Below are 20,288 nucleotides of genomic sequence, written 5' to 3'. Positions count from 1 at the left end.
GGTTTCACCATGTTGGCCAGGCTGGTCTCAAACTCCTGACCTTAGGTGATCTGCCTGCCTCAGCCTCCCACAGCGCTGGGATTACAGGCATGAGCCACAGCGCCTGGCCCTAATCCAAGTTATTTTAGATCAGGCCTCAATTTTCTCTCCAATAGATAAGAGCTGACACTCCTATCACGAAACTGTTTTCCTATAGCCATGATCATCAACTAGGACAACAAACGTGAGGGAAATAGTCTGAAGAAAAGCATTTCCCTCCTCCACAAAGGAAAATCCTCCTCCTCCTCCTCCTTAAAAGTGGGAATCATTGTTTCGAAAAACAGAAAGCACACAGGCTTTGGAATACAAACACCAGGTCTACCACTTAGGTATCACTCTGAGCCTTGGTTACCTAAAGGTATTAAAAAAAAAAGAGGGTAGCACCTACCTTGCAGACTTTGTAGTAGTCAGAAATACATAGAGTACATGGAGATGCTCAATAAATACCTTATTAGTGGCAGACGTCTAATTCCAAACAAGTTATTAAATTATATCACTGTTACTCAGAGGTATGGTTTCAACTTATTCATCCTAGCCAAGTTCATCAAGAAGCTTATTTACTTGTTTTAGCATATAACTGAGTTTTTTTTTTTTTTTTTCCCATCTGTGGTTCGGAAGTATCACTCACAACCTTTTCTTTAAAAATCTGAACCTACACTTTGTAGATGTGTTTGCTAAAGAATAAGATCCCCAAATTTTATATTTATTTGTATAGAAGAAATGAACAATTATCTAATTTGGAAACCTTGGCCCTGCCTTTAAATATCATACTCCCCAGACCCAGCATTGTGATAGGATGGCCATACTGGCAGCTCAAAATCTTTATCTGGGGATACTCACCTGTCGTAAATGAATGCCAACTACCATCTCTGGGTTGATTTTTATTCAGTCTGCCTTTAATCGACAACATAATACCAATGCTGAAGACCCTTCAAGACTATTACTATTAATCATGTACAATGGATTAATAGCCAGTTGAGAAATTTATAGAAGACTGTTTCAAGGGCCCAAGGTTTACTCAGTCCTCCAGAGAGTGTTCTAAAACTGGGGTCTCATGGACTGGAATGCAGTAATCCTCCTGACAAAAATGTGTTCACACTACAAATTTTTCTCAAGTATTTTTTCTCCATTTAATCAGATGTTTTTTAAATGCATTGGTCTTGAACATTTAGACTTCGTTTCTTTAATTAAGCCAGAGTAGCAGAAAGTAATATACTTAGATGCCCCAAATAACTGGTTCTGCTGAGATGTACTCTGGAAATTTGCCTTTTTTTTTTTTTTCTATTTTTATTTTTGAAACAGAGTCTCGCTCTGTTGCCCAGGAGTGCAATGGTACACTTTCGGCTCACCACAACCTCCGCCTCCTGGGTTCAAGCAATTCTCGTGCCTATGCCTCCTGAGTAGCTGGGACTACAGGCACGTGCCACCACACCCAGCTAATTTTTTTATATTTTTAGTAGAGATGGGGTTTCGCCATGTTGGACAGGCTGGTCTCAAACTCCTGACCTCAGGTGATCCGCCCGCCTCGGCCTCCCAAAGTGCTGGGATTACAGGCATGAGCCACAAGCCTGGCCTGCCTTTAGTTTTATACCAATAATAAAGCTAAACAAAGTTTCTATAGCATGGATACTCAGGATTTGGGGCATATTCTTTATGACGATTTTGAAGAGCCCTTATATGAACACTCCTTTAGAGAAGTGTCATTCAGACCACAGATCAGGAAATGCTACAGATTCCCATGAAGAATACATTTTCCTTATGGAAGAATGTAAGTCTTCTAGCCAAATTTCTCTATTTGCTTTAGTCACCAGCTCACTCAAAGCCAGATTTTGGCTCTACTTCAATGACTCTATAGTTTCCTGAGAGATGTTTCTCTGTGTTTTTCTCCTTGGTCCTACCTCAAGTCTTCAATGCAACAATGTCAGGAATAAAAATTTATCAGGTTGGTCCACATGAAATTGTCAGTATTTTACCTTTTTCAACCAATAAAATGGCAATTTCACATAGTTCAACCTAATATTATTTCATAAATGCTGACAACCCACTAGGTTAGATGTTGAGATTACAGATAAATATATAAAACACATACTCCTTGCCCTCAGGAGAATTAGGTAGGAAAAAGAAACAAATCTAGTTAGCTAAGTGGAGATCCAGCACAAAATGCTACAGAAGAGAGGAATAAATCAGGGTGTCTAAAATGGTTTCACAACTCAGATGTTTTGGCTAGAGAATAATGAAAATGCAGAATTTCAATAAGGAGGCATGAGAAAAAGCATTAACACAGAGAACAAGCACAGAGAGGATACAGAACACAGTAAATTCAAGAAAACAAAGTAGTCCAACAGGGCTGGACAGGAAGGCTCACCAGGAATAAACGAGATAAAGCTACAGGTCCTAACCTCCTTCCTCTATCAGAAAGATAAATCCATCAACAAATACAAGATCTCCTCTCCCTGCATCATCTGACTTTCCTCTCTTCTCCACTGGCTCCTTCAGTTTGTCAGTATGTTCAAGACTCTTTCACCTTAAAACACCACCACATCTTCCTTGATTTAAAATATCCTCCCAATTCACTGCCGTCTTTCTTCTGCTATACTATCAACCTTCTTGAAAATATATGATCTTTATTTAACTTCCTGTTCATCCTCTCAATCCACAACGTCCTGCCAGCACTGATCTCTCCCCTTCCCCAAAAAGACACTAAACAACTGCTCCCAAATTAATGCCTTCATAGCTGACAAATCCAACTGATACTTCAAGTCTATCTTACTCTGCATTTTTGTAGGCTCTGACCCTTCAGCTATTCTCCACTCAAGTCAGGAATCACTTTCTCCTGGCTCTCCCTTTCCATCTCTGGCTATTCTTCATTTTTCATAGGGTACATCTATTGTCCAATATTCTTTTTGCTCTCTTAACTCAGTGTGGAAGAGGAAATACTACCATTTAGGACAGGTTTATGAGGACATTAGAGAACATTTCATACCAAAACACCTCAAGAATATTGAAAGCACATGGTCACTATAATTGTAACTCTCATCACTTACCTGTCACACTGCTAACTGTATGGACTGTTAGCTCACCAATTTGATAAACTATAAAGGTCCTTCACAACCTGTATCTCAGCACTGCCCTAGAATAGTATCTGCTGCATTTGCAGGCACTCAATAGATACCACATGAAAGGCAGACCCGTATCACACTCCTGTCATAGGTATTTTTACCACCTCACTCATAACCTTCATAAATGGTAGTGACTCCTTTCTTAAGATTTTAGATACATCAAGAGAAATATTCATCAATTCTACCTCTTCTCCCTGTCAAAATTCTCAGCCACTAAAGTCATTTTGGGATTTGGGGTTTTAGGTTTGGACCACAGACCATTCCACATCAATAAAAGAACAAAGGCTCCAGAGTTGTCTCAGAGCTGTTCTTGAACCCGGTCTTCATCACCTCTCCATATAATGCTTCTCAGGCTGCCTTGATGCAGAAGAAAGAGGGAACTTGGAGTCTGGGATTCTGATTTAAGCCCCAGTGCTCCATTAACTGGGGAACTTTGACCAAGATTTTCAATTTCTCTAAGCAGGTCTTTTTATTTGTAATGTGAGAATGACAGAGTCTCATAAATTCTCCTGAGGAATAAAAGAAACTAAAGGCTCCGGACAGTTGGTCTACATGACCCTACTCTCGCCCTCACCAATTTGACACAGCTTCCATTACTATCCTTCTTTCTATTTAAAAAGCAATTTTGGAGTCCATTTTTTCTCATACCCTCAGGGCCTCTTGGTTATCCCTGCCACAGCTCTCACACCTTTGTAAACATGATCAGCTCTCTCCCATGTTTATAATTTTTCTTAACCCTGCTCTTCCCTCTAGTAGCCAGCCTGTCATTCCCTAGCATCCCCATCAGCCCTCCATACAGAGTACCCCATCTCTACAGCCTTTACTCATCTCTTTAATCCTCGAAGGCAAGCATCAGATGCTTCTCTCCCTTTCCACACATGCTATTCTGAAACACTTTTTTTCAAACCAAGTTCACTGCGCCTTATCAAATCCTATGGACATTTCCTGAGCCTTTTAAGAGGTCTTCATTCCTGCCTGGATATTCTTACAGGATCTTTGGAAAGTACAAATCTAATCACCTACTCCAGAGGGCAGTGGTCCACAAACATTTTGGTCTGGGGACTCCTTTATACTCTTAAAAATGACTGAGGTAATTTTAAGTAATTTTAATTTTAATTACTCAAGAGCTTTTTGTCTAAGTAGGTCATATCAATATTCACCCATTAGAAATTTAAAAGGGGTAGATTTATTAACCATTAAAAAAACCGATTACATATTAACACAATCATTTTCCAAGACAAAAAAAATTTATGGAGTGGCATTGACATTTTTGCAAATCTCTTTAGTATATGGTTTAATATAAGATAGCGGGATTTTCTGGTCTGTTTCTGTATTTAATATGTTGTCATGTGTTATTCTGGCTGAAGTATATGAAGAAAATCCAGCCTCACACAGATACGTAGTTGGAAAAAGGAGTATTTTAATATCATTTTCAGACAACTGTGGCTATTAATACTACACCAAAATTCTCAACAAATGGTAATTTCTTAAAGATTAGTTACAATATGGAATCTGAAACCATATGTATTCCTCATATGCTGTTACATTAAAACACATGAGTCAATCTTGCATTTTGGATGGATCTTTTACTCCTATCTGATTTGTTAGTCATTTGACAAATATTGGCTTGAATTATGCAAATATAACAAACGTTGACACACTAGTTAATAGTAAATAGTACCACCAATCTCACCAGGGGACTTCAAGTATTGGGGCAAGCGTCAAGCTCATGTGGCGGCCAATAAAGGTCTTCCAGAATTCTTATTTTTTTCTTCAGTGCTCAAATTGTATCACTGGCAACAAATATAGTAAGTTATCTCTTATGAAGTGACTGGCTTACTTGGTTCATTTGCAAGAAAATGTCTGCCAAATACCCAAAGTTGAATAACCATAGTTTGTTAGTTGTTCTTCTGGTAAAGAAAAAAAGGTGTTCAAAGGAAAAAAAGAGGCTTATTCTTGAAACTCAGTCACATAAACACATTTCCTTGAGACAATCATCATACTTGGATATGAAGCAAAAGTACTTTATACTGACTTCTCATTTGTCACACAGAATATTAAAGGCATATATTCAAGGCCTGAGATGTAATGAAGTTAATTTTACTGCTTCCTCAAGGATATTTGTAAGTGACACTGGCTTTTCTGGGAATGTGTACCATGAAGAATACAATGACTGCCACTACAGTTTAATGGCACTGCCCTGATTCCCCCTAAGTAAGTGCCAGCCATTTTACCCACCCCCATTGCTTTTGCACTATCGGTACAAATGTCAACACAGTGGGGTGGGGGAGCAGAAATCAACCATGTCTTAGAATTATAAAAATACTTCTGACTTTATGGCCTCTTAAAGGGTTTTGGTGACCACACTAGGCAGGTACAGACCTAGCTTGGAGAACTGCTGCCACAGAGTAAAGGCCAAGTTCCTTATCAACAGCATATAAAACCCTTCATGGTCTGCCTTCAGCTTAGTGGCCAAGTTAGATCCCTCCTAGTCTATTCCCACTTTATTCTGTTGTGTGTTCTCTCTCAATAAAAGGGCAATAGTTGTGTGTATCTTGATCAAGATTCACGTATCTGTATATACTGGAGCAACCACCACACACAGCAAGATACAGACCATTTCCAACACTCTGTAAGGTTCCCCTGTGCCCTTTCCCACACTATCCCCCAAAGAGTTTACTATTCAGGCTTCTATTGTTACCAATTAGTTTTGCCCATTTTTGAACCTCTTATAAATGCAATCATGTAAGTATTCTTTTGGGTTTGACTTTTTTTTCCCCACTTAGTATCTGACATGTCTACACATTAAAGTATAGAACAATGGTTTTTATTACTGTGCTATATATTAATAGATGTGGATATATGTATTTATCCATATTCCTGCTCAAGGGTGTACAGAAAAGACTTAAAGTAACAGGTCTGACTGGTGTCTTTTAGCTACCATCTGGGAACTTAAATTTTGAGTTCCCACCATTCCCAGAACTGAGTGACTTACTATACCCAAATGAACAAACAATATGGTTTATGCCGAACATCAGCTTTCCTCCTGGAGTCTGAAATTTTGGTACATTTCAGGCAGAGGCTACCTATTTAACCAGTCCTCAGACACACACACACGCAACTCTCTCTCCGTCTCTCTCTGGGTGCCTAACAAGCTATTCTGGCTGGCAACGTTTTACATATGTTGTCAGTTGTGGGGGAATTAAACTATGTCCTGTTTAACTCTCCCGGGAAAAGAACATTGGAAGCTTGTACCAGACTTCACCCCACGTGCCTTTTCCCTTTGATGGCTTTTCTCCGTATCCTTTAGCTGTAAGCTTAGCTATGAGTACCACTATATGCTGAGTCCTGTGAATCTTCCTAGTCAATCATCTAATTTGGGCACTGTCTTGGGGGACCCGACATAACAGGCGTTTGTTGTTTTGCCCTATTTTTTAGGGACAGGGTCTGGATATGTGGTCCAGACCAGACTTGAACTCCTAGGCTCAAGGGATTTTCCTGCCTCAGCCTCCCCGGTAGCTGGTACTACAGGTGCCACAACCGGCTTGCTTTTTCTTCAGATTTTGAATATTATGAATAAAACTGCTGTGAATATTCTTGTGCATGCCTTTTTATACTCACATGTACTCATTTCTCTTGCACATAGGAACACAAGTGGACTACCAGGTCATAAGCTAGGGGTACTTGCGCTTAAAATTCTAGCAATATTGTACTTCTAGTTGCCTAAAAACAGCCCTGTTTCATATCTCCTTGTCCTTATACATGTTGTTCCTTTTGCCTAGAATGCCCTTCCCACTCGCTATACTATGCCTGTTTTGGCAATAACCTTTAAATCTTTTACCTGCCTACTTCTGATGTTATTTCTGATGAGGAAAAGGAAGAAATTGGTTCTGTTTTTATATCTGCTGGGTTTAACATACCTCAGATAGATACATGCATTCGGTAGTCCAACCAGAAGTATAAGTCTTCAGAACAACCAAGGCTAAAGAGCTCAATCTAAAACTTGGGCACACAACAGTCAACTGGTGCTTCTATAGGAACACATGGGCCTCCTGTATATATAAGGAGACAGCAATGATCCAACAGGGTTGAACTGTGAAGAATGTGGCATTTGGGGAGAAAAGGAAGCCTGCAAGTACCAAGACAAGACAAGATTGATCAGATAAGAAAGAAAAAAAGGGAAGCCAGAGTCTTACAAACCAAATGGACATTTTAAGTACAATAAGAGACCCTCACAGCAGAGGTGAGAGTGTATGAATTTTACAAATAGTACTAGACTAGAAATGAGAAAACCTGGGTTCCAGTTCTGTCTCTATTCCCTGCTCACAGTATAAAATTAGAGTAATCACTTTTCATTCTAAACTTAATTCTCCTAGTCCATGAAAAGAGGATGTCAGAGATTATAATCTGGCTTTGATGTCAACTCCAAATTATATGTAGGAGACAGGTCTCTAACACCTTTTGAGCTTCAAAACAATTCCAAGATTACAGCTTTAAAAAAACAAAAACAAAAAGCCTCAGGAGAAAGGGCAGACACACGGGAGACAGACAGATGGTGTCAGGGCCAGAACCCAGGAGCACAAAGCCAGAATGCAGAGAGCACAGGTGTTAAGTAGTAAGAGATTAAGTGTTCTGTAAAAAGACACAAAAAAACCAACCTGCCCTTCAAAGTAACTGTTCTCTTCCAACAGAGGAGAGCTACTCCCACACTTTTATCAAAGGGGATTGTAGGCAGTGGGGCTAAATCTGTCAGGATGGTACATAAAGCAGCATATTATGCTGGCCAAGAATAAAGAAACCAGTAACACTATTAGTTAAGTGACTCCTAGAATCAATAGCTACTTGCAACTAAGACCCATTTTTAGCATACAAACCAACCTTTAGACCTGCCCTCTGGGGATTCTCCTGTTACCTCAAGGGAACTCATCATGAATGCCTTAAATAAATCAAAACAAAGAGTGTTAACTCACTATAATTTAAAAGGACTGTTCCACCATTCAGGAATACAAAAAAAAAAAAAAAAAAAAAGAATTCAAAGGTTATCCACGCCTAAGTGTTCTCCCGAACTACTGAAAGTAAAGCTCAACCCCATTCAGTCAGGAATCCTCCTAGGTCCAAGTTAATCAAAACTACATTATATATTAGGGTGGCAAAATAATCCCTAACACTGGGCTTTAAAATGACACCTAACAAAATTCACTGGAAATTACATCTACGATGTGAATTTAGCACTCTGAAATTTGGATATTAACTTCTTACAGCAAGTCAGATAATTTTCCTATGAAAATATGAAATATTACATACACCACGCACGTTTCGGTTCAATCTTTTTCAGCTAGTTTACTATAATTGAGAAATGCACTGTTGGGGCAGGTCCTATCTTCAACATAAAAACTTTTAGTCTATGGAATCTGTGGTCACAGAAGATGAGACACTCTAAAACAGGCTGCAACAATGGCAGGAAAAAACTAAGGGCACTTCCAAAACTGCAATGTTGGGTACAAAGGAAGCAAAGTTCATAGTGACCAAAAGGCTTTAAGAGCCTGCATGGTGGCTCATACCTGTAATCCCAATACTCTGGGAGGCTGAGGCAGGAGGATGGCTTCAGCTGAGGATGAGCCTGGCCAACATAGTGAAACCCCATCTCAAAGAAAAAAATTTTTAAAAATTAGCCAAGCATGTTAAATGGCTGTAGTCCCAGGTACTTCGGAGGCTGAGGCTGAAGGATCCCTTGAGCCAGAGGGCTTTGAGGCTGCAGTAAGCTGTGATTGCACCACTGTCCACCAGCCTGGGTGACACAGTGAGACCTTGTCTCAAAAAAAATCTTAATAAAATCTTAAAAGGCTTAAGAAACGGTAAAGGGTGCAATCAGTGCTTCTTGGTCTTAATTCAAACAAGAGAAGCAAAATTCTTACATAACCTCCTCTACCATAACCTCTAGGTGCAAACCCCTTCCTACCCTTTAGCCTCAGGGGCTTTCTGGCAAATTCTCCTCAGTCAGTACAGTTTATATCCCGCCTAGGAAAAGCAGATTTGCAGAACAGGATGAGATTAGCACAACTTTTCCATAGCAGAGAAAATAATTTGTTATTTGATCCCATGATTCTTTTACTGCCTCCACTACTAGCTACTAAAGACCACAGTCTAAACATTAATACTTAGGTCTGGTGTGCATTTCTGTCTCAAACTGTAAGCCAAAAGTACAAATACTCTAATTTTCCCTTAAAATAAACATAACTTTAGAAAATAATCATTTAGCTAAGGGACCTGAAACCAATGAATGAGAAAGCTTGCACAGACAACACCTAACATTATAAATGCAAAAATAATACCAGCAGAGAGCTACTTTAGTCACCTCACCCTTCCCCTCCCCAGCACACTCCACACCCCCAAATCCACAAACACTGAACTCATAGCTGAGTGCTTTGCTGGTAAAGGTTGCTAAGAAGCAGCTAGAGGCAGGTAATATTTTAAAGCTTTCATCTTTCCAAAAACTTTCCAGGATACAGGTAAGAAAGCTATCTAGCTTGTGTCTGAGTTTACATTCTCACAGAAAAAAAATCTTTGGCAAAAGCTCTGAATATGCTTTTTACTCCTTTAAATCCTTGGGAATGTGGCCGGGCACGGTGGCTCCCACCTGTAATCCCAGCATTTTGGGAGGCCGAGGCGGACAGATCACGAGGTCAGGAGTTCGAGATCGGCCTGGCCAATACGGTGAAACCCCATCTCCAGTAAAAATACAAAAATTAGCCGGGCATGGTGGCGCGCGCCTACAGTTCTAGCTACTTGGGAGGCTGAGGCAGAATTGCTTGAACCCCAGAGGCGGAGGTTGCAGTGAGCCGACACTGCAGCACTGCACTCCAGCTTGGGCAACAGAGTGTGTCTCCATCTCAAGAAAAAAAAAAAAAAAATCCTTGAAAATGCAATATAGGAAAAAAATGTACATACCCCTTACATCTGTAAGTGTGGCTGTGTACAATGCTGGGATTCTAAGTTTTATCCAGAATTGAAACCCCAGCCCCTCATTTCTGAGGCAGGGCTATTTTATGCCCTGGGAGCTTATCTCAGAAGATTTTACCACATACTGCTTTAAAAAAATTTTTTTAACCTTTATTAATTCTTCCTGGAAATCTAAGAGACAGCATTATGGGAATCTTAGCTAAGACAGACAAGGTGAGATTTAGTAAGCTCCATTTTACTTTTACAGGTCTTAAAACAATTATATAATTTCAAATTTGCCTTGCCTCAGACAGAAAAAGTTACTGAAATTTTAACTGTCCTGAAAAAAGGAGTCTTTTGTGCAGAGGGTTGGGAGGGTCACCCCCACAGTGGGAGGAGCCTGACTTCCCCAGACCTCCGGCTCTTAGGATCAGCTAACTGCTCTGACATACATTGTGGAATGATAGACACAGCACATTCCTCCTAACATCAGCACTGCTGTACTAACACTCAGAAGACCCACACTGACTTCTACAGCAACTGGGATTCCTGCCAATGCAGTTAAGGTTCACTTTACCTATAAATGTGACCAGCTCCCAGACCACCACCTTTTTTCTAGAATGTACGCCACAATAACCCCTTGATCCTCTGACATAACAGAACACACATAATAAGCTGGGCTATGGCACCAGAAGGACCTAGGTTCACACTCAATTCCATCACTTAACAGCCTTGTGACTTGATTTCTAAAGCCTGTTTCCTTTTCTGCAAAACAGCTGGGAAATCCAAAAGGGATGTTTTAAGACAGATTCCAAACTAGCCTTCAGGTTGAATCCAACATTAAAGACGTTACATTTGGTCCATAGTGTTTAAAATTTTTTTAACGCGGGCCAGGCGCGGTGGCTCACGCTTGTAATCCCAGCACTTTGGGAGGCCGAGGCGGGCGGATCACGAGGTCAGGAGATCGAGACCACGGTGAAACCCCGTATCTACTAAAAATACAAAAAATTAGCCGGGCGTGGTGGCGGGCGCCTGTAGTCCCAGCTACTCAGAGAGGCTGAGGCAGGAGAATGGCGTGAACCCGGGAGGCGGAGCTTGCAGTGAGCCGAGCTTGCGCCACTGCACTCCAGACTGGGCGACAGAGCGAGACTCCATCTCAAAAAAAAAAAAAAAAAAAAAAAAAATTTAACGCTACATTTAAAAGTCAAGAGATTGATCAAAATAGAGATAGCCAGTTTAGAAGCAAGTCAAAGATCCACCAACTCTGGGCCCACATTTTTGCTGGGCAACAATCAGCTAGTGGCTGCTCCTTTCAGAGAGGCATATACTCTGTAGTTCAGAAGCCATTACCTTTCTTTCCTCCTCCTCTGCTCATTTACGTTACCTCTGGCCCCTATAGGGTTTGAGTTTGAAGACTAAAAATTAAATCAATGGTTGTGCTCAGTAAAAATGCTTATTAAGGCAGCTATTATCATTAGGTCACTAGTAAGTTTGGTGCTGAGCCTGGAGTCTTACTACTTTATCTTCCTCCTCCACTTTTTGCTTCATGGGCACTGTTTTGTGCACTACAGTGAAAAAAAAGCCCATAGAACCATTCCTTTATCAAATGCCTATGGCCTAACCCAAACTGCAAACGTTTCCATGATTATTCATCACAGGCATCAGCTCTCCAACCTCTGATGTGCTGCACAGGTTGGCACAACCTCCCACCCACACATGGGAGCCCAGACCAGGGAGTTGTTGACAAGACAAACCGTTCGGAGCGGGGAAGCCAAGTTTTGTTTTGTTTTTTTTGTTTTTTTTTTTTTGAGACAGAGTCTCGCCCTGTCGCCCAGGCTGGAGTGCAGTGGCGGATCTCGGCTCACTGCAACTTCCACTTCCTGGGTTTAAGCGATTCTCCTGCCTCAGTCTCCCAAGTAGCTTCGATTACAGGCGCCCACCACCACGCCTGGCTAATTTTTGTATTTTTAGGAGAGACGGGATTTCACCTTGTTGCCCAAGCTGGTCTTGAACTTCTGACCTCAGGTGATCTGCCCGCCTCGGCCTCCCAAAGTGCTGGGATTAAAGGCGTAAGTCATGGCGCCCGGCCATACTTTTTTATTACAAAGGTTGACTTATACACAGAGTAGTCAACTTCCAAATCCTACTTCTATAAACTGAGCAGGCACTACCAGGCCACCCAAAGTTTAAATCGCCGTGACAAAAAATTTAAAAAGCGAAACTCAGCCAGATGAGGGGGCTCACGCCTGTAATCCCAGCACTTTGGGAGGCCGAGACGGGCGGATCACGAGGTCAGGAGTTCGAGACCAGCCTGACCAACATGCTGAAACCCCCATCTCTACTAAAAATACAAAAATCATCCGGGCGTGGTGGCGCGAACTTGTAATCCCAGCTACACAGGAGGCTGAGGCACGAGAATCGCTTGAACCCGGGAGGCGGGGGTTGCAGTGAGCCGAGATCGCGCCACTGCATTCCAGCCTGGGTGACAGGGCAAGACTCCCTCTCAAAATAAATAAATAAATAAATAAATAAATATAAAAAAATAAAAACCCAAACTCTACAGCAACGTGCTCTGGGATTACAGTTCAGCTCCAAGCCAGCTCAATGGGGACAAATAAAAGACCAGTGATGAATCCCCAAAACACCATCCCCAGGGTTTTCCGACAGCTAGCAGCCCCACTGAGCTCCACAAGCTTTTCTAACTATGCAAAAAACCAATCAGGAAAACAATCACCAACTTGAGGTTTCCAAGATTGAGTCCTGTTTGAATTTATTTTTATTTTTTAACCCAGCATGTGTCCTAGACTCAAAGGGAACATGAGCCTCAGGGTGCAAACTGTCCTTAGCAGACACTCTTCCCGCTGGCAAGGGACCGCACCGTCACCTGAGGGGCAGCCAAGAGGCGGACGGTGCACCTGTGCCTTCCAGAATAGGAACCCCACCCACTTGCCCCTCTTCCCCACCAACGACACAGCCCAGTAGTTGACTCAGGTGCCAGGAGAGAGCGCGGGGAAGCAGGGCGGTAGCCAGGGAGACCAAGGGAAGCGGTTGCCAAAGAAATGCGGCGTCAGTCAGGGCCGGGGCTGCAGGCGCGGGGCGGGGGAGGAGAGACGCGGCCTCCTCCCAGGCGGCCCTGGCGGGAGGCACCCCGGCTTCTAAGAGCGAATTCGGCTCCCGACTCTCTTCCCCCAGCTGAGGACGGTGCAAGGAGCCAGGGCTGCAGGGAACAAAGTGCCCCCGAAAAATAAGCGCGTGCCCACGAAGGCGCCCAAGAGTCCAGGGGTCCGCCTGGCTTTTCTCGGTCACGGGGTCAGCGCAGGGCCGCTCACAGAGCCTTCTGGCCTCCCTGGGTCCTCTAGGAACGAGGCAGCAAAGCCTCGGTCGACTCGACCGCTGAGGAACCCACGACACGAAAAAGCCCCGGGGAATGACGCCGGGTGGGACACCCCAAGGTGAGGGCCCCTTTGTGGGTGAGTCCCCCCACACTCAGGTGACTCCAGGCGGGCACAGGCCCGCCCAACCAGCTCGCCATCAGGGGGAGCGACCCGTCCAGGGCCCCAGCCGCTGCTCCGCCAAACTTGAGGCCGCCCCTGAGTCTGGGCACCTGGCCTCTTCCCGCACTGAGGAGAATGACCAGAACGCGAGGTCACATGCACCCGCTCGCCAGGCTGAGGGTCTGGACAGCACAGCCCAGAGTGGGTTCGGGCCGCTCCCCGCCTACGCCACCTCCGCAGCCTGCAAGCCTACCCCTCTCCCGCCCATGCCCCCAGGACCTACCTCAAAGCCGCCAGCCCCGCGGGTCTCCCGGGCACTAAGCCCCGCCAGTCTTCCGCCCTCGCGCCACACTACCTGGCCAGCCCCGCCCCCAAGACTCCCTCTCCGGCGCCAGGCGAAGGTGTGAAGCCACGTGACCTGCCCGGGATTGGGAAGCCGCACGAGGGGCTTGATCCCTCCCCCTTAAAGGGGCAGAGACCGCCGCGCCGTCGTGGGGCTCTCCACGGAGCACGGGGTCTACGCCGTCAGCAGCCCCGCCCCGTCCCGCCCGGGCCCCCCCACCGCGCGCCGGGTGCTAAAGAGACCCGCAGGGGGCGTGAGCTTCCAGCGCCAGCGGCTTCGGATCTCCCGTGCGACGGCAGTGTGAGAAAGAAACATTCCGGGCGCCGGTGCTCCTTTATGTCCGGTCAGCTCCCGTCTGGACAGACGCTCGAGGCCGCCCGGAGGCCGCAGTGCGGCTCAGAGGCCTCACCGGCCGCCCCCGCAGGGCTGCGGCGCCTTTAAGCCCAAAGGCCCTGAGTCACGAGGAGGCTCCCTGCCCCCCTCGCCCTCCACCCCTCCACGAGGCCCCACGCCCGCGGGCACGTGACCGCGCCCCGCCCGGGACTCGCGCGCACCGGGCGGGGGATGGGGGTACCGCGGCGCCGGACCCGGCTGCGCGCGGACCGTTAGCTACTGTGGCCGGGACGCGGCCCCGCCCAGGCGAGCGGCGGGCGGCTCTTACCAGCGGGAACGCCATGGGGCCGGTGTGGCCCTGCGGGGCTGACGGGCTGGCCGGCCAGCCGGCGGGCGAGAGACGCGCACGCACGTGGGCACTATTTTTGCAGCGGGCCGCGCGCAGCCCCGCACCCCGGCAGCTTATGAAGCTCCTACGAGCCGCTCCTCGGAGCCGCCCCCCGGCCGGATGCGGAGCACCTGTGTCGGCCCCGCCCGGGCCCTCGCCTCCGCCCCCTCGAGCCCCGCCCCTCCTAGCAGGCCGAGCCGAGGAGGGCTCCGCCGCCCACCCGGAACCCTGCAGGGACCGCCGCCGCTGCTGGCCACAGCTGCCCCCTGGGGGGCCAGAGACCTAAGCCTGAGCGCGCTATCACCTAAGTGACCCTAGCCGACTCACTGTCTGCCCTGGGCCTCAGTTTCCCTCTTAACGAAAGAGGGCACGATTTACAAGCCCCTGCGAGCGGCGGCGATCGCTTCGTCAGTACAGCCTCGTGTCTGCGCTCTTTCTCTTCCAGTGATCTCTGCAGGGCGAGAGCCAGCCCTGCATCCTTGGTCGGAACCGTAGCCCCCGGGCTGCAGGAGGCGCACTCACTTTAGACCCACTGCTCCGTGCGCTGCAGAGGGGGCCGCGAGAGTCAGGACATTCCAGAAAGTTCCAAAGACATCACTGGTCCTCTTTAGACCGGAGTTCTCCGGGAAAACCGCTTCCGGCGCTCCCGACACACCGAGATAGAAAGTTTCACAGAAATAGGGCAAGGGATAGGGCGAGGGCTCCAGGGCAGGCGTCCTGGGGTACCTGGAGCAGGGGCGGACCGGAAACCTCAGGCAAACGCAGAGGCGGAGATGGCATTCCAGGCGGGAGACCAAGCAAAGGCAGAGAGGGAGGACGGCACCGAGCGGCTCCCTGTGACCAGGACTGAGGATGATGCGACCTGATACCGCCGGAGGGAAGCCTGGGCCCGGTTTGTAAGGGGCCTTTATTCTGCAGACAGTAGGAAAACTATTAGAGAATTGTAAAAGGGGTTGGCAGTTGTCAGGTCTGTTTTAAGGAGTTACTGGAGACATAGAAGAGGTTAGACAGAAAAGGGGGAAAACAAGGGACTGGAGTGGGGAGGAAAAGGACCAGAGTTTATTGAACATTGTTAAGTGTTTCACATGTGTCGTGTTATCATGATACTGTTTAATAAGCATTAACTATGCTCTGGTCCCCTCCTGGCACTTAGGAAGGATGGTGCTGCCATCTTTCTGGGCTTGATCTAATGGCTAAGGGGAGAGGGGCAGGTAACTGTCAGTTTCTGCCTGAGGTGATGGAGAAAGAGGAAGCTGATGGTATAGTCTAGTGTTTCAGAAGGATTAAGGGGGGAAGGGTGGTGAGCGTAAGAGTAGAAGTCCACGAGGGGGTGAGTGACAGTGGGAGTTGGCCAGCCTCCATCCACTTGGTCTACTTACAGGAGCTTCTTTGGGTTGCTGAGGTCATGGGCAGAATGATTAATGCATTTTCTGTCTCTACAGAGACAAGGCAGGAGAAACTTCGCTGGGACCCCTCCCTCTTGAGCCATGCTTTGTCCAGGAGTAGCCTACCCGAGTGTTGTCCTGGCCCACAAGCACCGTAGGGCAGCTGCTTCCCAGAGGGTGCCACACCCAGATGCCTACAGCACAGGAGCCAAGTGAGGGTGGGCGACAGCACTGAAGGCCCAAGGCACACCCAAAAGGGCTGTTAGCTGGTGGGCACCATGTAGAAACGAGGTCCCAGCCCAGTCAGATCTTTCAAGAAAAGCTGGAAGTACTTTTTTTTTTTTAAGTGAAATCTTGAATGTGAATTTTAATGTTGGTTATTAATCCAAATGAAAAGAGCCAAGCCCAGCATGTCCAGGGGCCTCATGCAGCTCACTGGCTGCCAGTTTGTGATCCCTGACATCCTTTCCTCCTCTCTGACCCAAAAGCTGAGCAAGATAAGAATCTGAAACCCAGAATAGTGCCCAAGGGAGCGGGTGTCTGGAGGCCCCTTTCATATTTCAAAACTGTCAACCATAAGAAAATGAAGGCATCTTTCAAGAGACTTGGAACAGAAACTTCTGCTGCCTAAAGTCTCTCTCCCTAAACTTTCTGTTGCAGGTAATAATAATAGCTCGTCTTCACTGACCACTTACTGTGCGCGTGGTAAAGTTCTAAGTGCTTTACCTATGTTATTTCATTTTGCAGATGAGACTGGAGCTCAAAGAAGTTAAGTAACTTGCCAAAAGGGGCGTGAGCCACCGCCCGGCCAAAAGACTCCCAGCTAAAAGTGTGAGAGCAAGGACTCAAACCAAGGCAGTCTTCTGGTTTCAGAGCCTGAAGTCTTAACCAGGTGAGAATAAAACTTCCAGCGTGCTTATGTGTGTGCTTATCTGTGAATGACCTAAGAGCTGACTGCAGATGTTGAGAGAAGAGGTAACTTTGACCAAATGCAGTCATGACCTCAGGTGTGGGCGAGTCCTTACTCCCTACCCGGACTTGGCTAGGCCTGCAGGTCATACAGGAAGAACAGTCCCTCTGAAGGTGACCATAATCCACAGGGCAGGGTGTGGAAAGTGACAGAGGTGAATATATTAAATGACTTGGTCAAGTCCCCACAGCTGGTCACTGGCAGAAGTAGCAGAAACAAATAGGCAGCATTATCTATTCTTCCAGTCAACAAACAGCCTTTGAGCCCAGCTATGCCTGGCACTGTCTCTGCAGTCAAGCCCCAGACTTACAATACTGATTTTAAGTCCAACTAAGATTAGCTGGACTACATTTTAAATGTATGTACTAGGGAGACAGGAGGGACCCTGTAGTCTTTTATATGCTCAGGTGTTCAGTGCTTCTGCAGGAGGCAGAGAGCTAAAAGAAGAGAGAAGTTTGATGGGAGAAAATAATTTCCTGGTTGCAAAAGATAAGAAAAGGAATTCACTGAAGAACTCAAGACCACAAGGTAGACACACACAGTCTCTGCTCAAGTTTTGCCAAGCTCTGTACAGAAGAAACCATGTTCTTTGTTTTTTCAAATTCCTTTTAAGTGGGATAAAAGAGTGGATTGAGGCCGGGCGGGTTGGCTCATGCCTGTAATCCCAGCACTTTGGGAGGCCTAGGCGGGCGGATCATGAGGTCAGGAGATCAAGACCATCCTGGTTAACACGGTGAAACCCCGTCTCTACTAAAAATACACACAAAAAATTAGCTGGGCATGGTGGTGGGCGCCTGTAGTCCCAGCTACTCGGGAGGCTGAGGCAGGAGAATGGCATGAACCCAGGAGGCGGAGCTTGCAGTGAGCTGAGATCTCACCACTGCACTACATCCTGGGTGACAGAGCGAGATTCCGTCTCAAAAATAAAAAATAAAAAATAAAAGAGTGGATTGGCCCCACCTTTCATTGTACACAGAAGTAAGTCAAAAATACAATTCTGAAAAGCTTTACTTAGAATTTTTTCAGAAGAAAATATAGGAGAATTTTTTTTACCTCAGCCTGTGGATGAATTTTGTAAACTTGGAACAGTAAGCACAGGATATAAAGGAAGACAATACGTTTGACCACACTGGAATTAAAAACTTTGGTTTACTTAAAGAGTTTGTTTGTTTGTTTTGAGACGGAGTCTTGCTCTGTCACCCAGGCTGGAGTGCAGTGGCACGATCTCGGCTCGCTGCAATCTCAGCCTCCTGGGTTCAAGCAATTCTTCTGCCTCAGCCTCCAGAGTAGCTGGGATTACAGACACCTGCCACCGCACCCAGCTAATTTTTGTATTTTTAGTGGACACGGGGTTTCACCATGTTGCCCAGGCTGGTCTCGAACTCCAGACCTCGTGATCTGCCCGCCTCGGCCTCCCAAAGTGCTGGGATTAGGCGTGAGCCACCGCCCGGCCAGAGATATTGTTTAAAGCTTGAAAAGACAAGCCATAGACTGGAAGACGATACCTCCAATCCATGTATTTACAAGGAACTAGTTTCCACACTATATAAGAACTTCTATAATCAATGAGGAAAAAACACAACTCCACAGAAAAATGGGCAAAAAATGAGAATAGGCCATTGACACAAGTGAAAATCCAAATGGCCAATAAACATCGGTAGATGCCCACCCTCATCAGTAACCAGGGAAATGCAAATGAAACCACAATCAGATGCCATGCCACACTTTTCAAATGGAAAAAAATGATCAAGTCTCACTGTCCCAGTAGCAGGATCACTGCCAGTGAGGGTGTAAACTAGTTCAGCTACTTTGGTGTGTGCTTTTTATGTTTCACATCTTTTATGTTTCACATCTTTTAATGGAGAGAAGACAATGCATAGAGTGCACAAATCTGTTTTTTTTTTTTTTTTTTTTTGAGACGGAGTCTTGCTCTGTCGCCCAGACTGGAGTGCAGTGGCGAGATCTTGGCTCACTGCAAGCTCTGCCTCCCTGGTTCACGCCATTCTCCTGCCTCAGCCTCCCAAGTAGCGGGGACTACAGGCGCCCGCCACCACGCCCAGCTAATTTTTTGTATTTTTAGTAGAGACGGGGTTTCACCCTGTTAGCCAGGATGGTCTCGATCTCCTGACCTTGTGATCCGCCTGCCTGGGCCTCCCAAAGTGCTGGGATTACAGGCGTGAGCCACCACGCCCGGTCAGAGTGCACAAATCTTAAGTGTATACCGAGGTAACCACCACCCGCATCGAGACATAGAAATCTCTCCAGAACCCCCATTGGGTTCCTTCCTGCCCCTTCTCACTTTATACCTCCTTCCTCAAGGTACCGTTATCCTTACTGCTTTTCATTACAGATGCCTTTAACCTGTTCTAGACTTCATATAATTTCTGGTTTGTTTCATTCAACATACCTGTTAGATCCATCCATATTGTTGCATGTAGGAGTAGTTTGTTCCTCTGTATTGCTAAGTAGTATTCCATTGTATAGATACACCATAATTTATTTCTGCATTCTCCTATTGATTGGAATTTGAATTCTTTCCACTTCGGGGACTATCATGAATAAAGCTGCTAGAAATATTATTGATGTGAAGTATAGCAGCTCTGGTGAGCAATTTGGATTCTCTAGTTAAGTTGAAAAAGTGTATACTCTATGACCCAGCAATTTCATTCCTAGGAAAATATGTTAGAGAAAATTTTATACGTGTTAAGAAACATGAGTAAAAATGTCTGTAGCTGTTTTGTTAATAGTTACAAAAACAAAACAAAATAAAATAACCTTAAATGCCCACCAACAGGAGAGTGGATCAATAAATTATGGTATAGTCATACAATGGAATTCTATATATAAGTAAAAGTAAATGAAATACAGCAGATCACATCAACATGACTTACAAACAATATTGAGTGAAAAAGCAGGATGTAGGAGAAAACATACTCTAAGATGCCATTTATATAAAATTTGAAAACATGTAGTACCCACCACCATCACAAAGTATGGTACTATATATTGTTTAGGAACACATCTATATATAGTAAAAGTACAAAAAAAAAGGATGGCATTGATAAACAGAAAATTCAGAATGATGATTTGCTTCAGGTGGGAAAGGAAGCAGTCATGAAACGAGGGGTGTGGGGGACATTGATGAGCACTGAACTGATGAGTGCTTCAGTTCTTAAGTTGGATGATTAGTATACAGGTGGTTATGATAGTCTTTAAACTTGAAATACATAATAATATTTTAAAGAGACAGAGATGGGGATAATTAAGGGCAGTGATGT

The 20,288-nt window shown here is 45.4% G+C and overlaps 1 protein-coding gene across 2 annotated transcripts in view; it reads right to left on the bottom strand.

The window, feature by feature from the left end:
• The window catches only part of CPEB1 (cytoplasmic polyadenylation element binding protein 1), a 113,590-nt gene that overhangs the window by 90,264 nt on the left and 3,038 nt on the right, over window positions 1-20,288 (bottom strand). Inside the window, exon 1 of one of the 2 annotated variants that reach the window (XM_030814946.1) lies at window positions 14,177-14,348. The exons of the other annotated variant lie outside the window; for it this stretch is intronic. The gene's annotated coding sequence lies outside the window, so the exon portion shown is untranslated. Of the gene's footprint in view, window positions 1-14,176; window positions 14,349-20,288 lie in introns of those variants that run through there. 2 annotated transcript variants of the gene reach the window in all.

Source organism: Nomascus leucogenys, chromosome 6 (genome assembly GCF_006542625.1).
Source record: "Nomascus leucogenys isolate Asia chromosome 6, Asia_NLE_v1, whole genome shotgun sequence".
NCBI lineage: Eukaryota > Metazoa > Chordata > Mammalia > Primates > Hylobatidae > Nomascus > Nomascus leucogenys.
The sequence above is the reverse complement of the archived record's forward strand: the minus strand, read 5'-3'. Positions and strand labels throughout refer to the sequence as shown.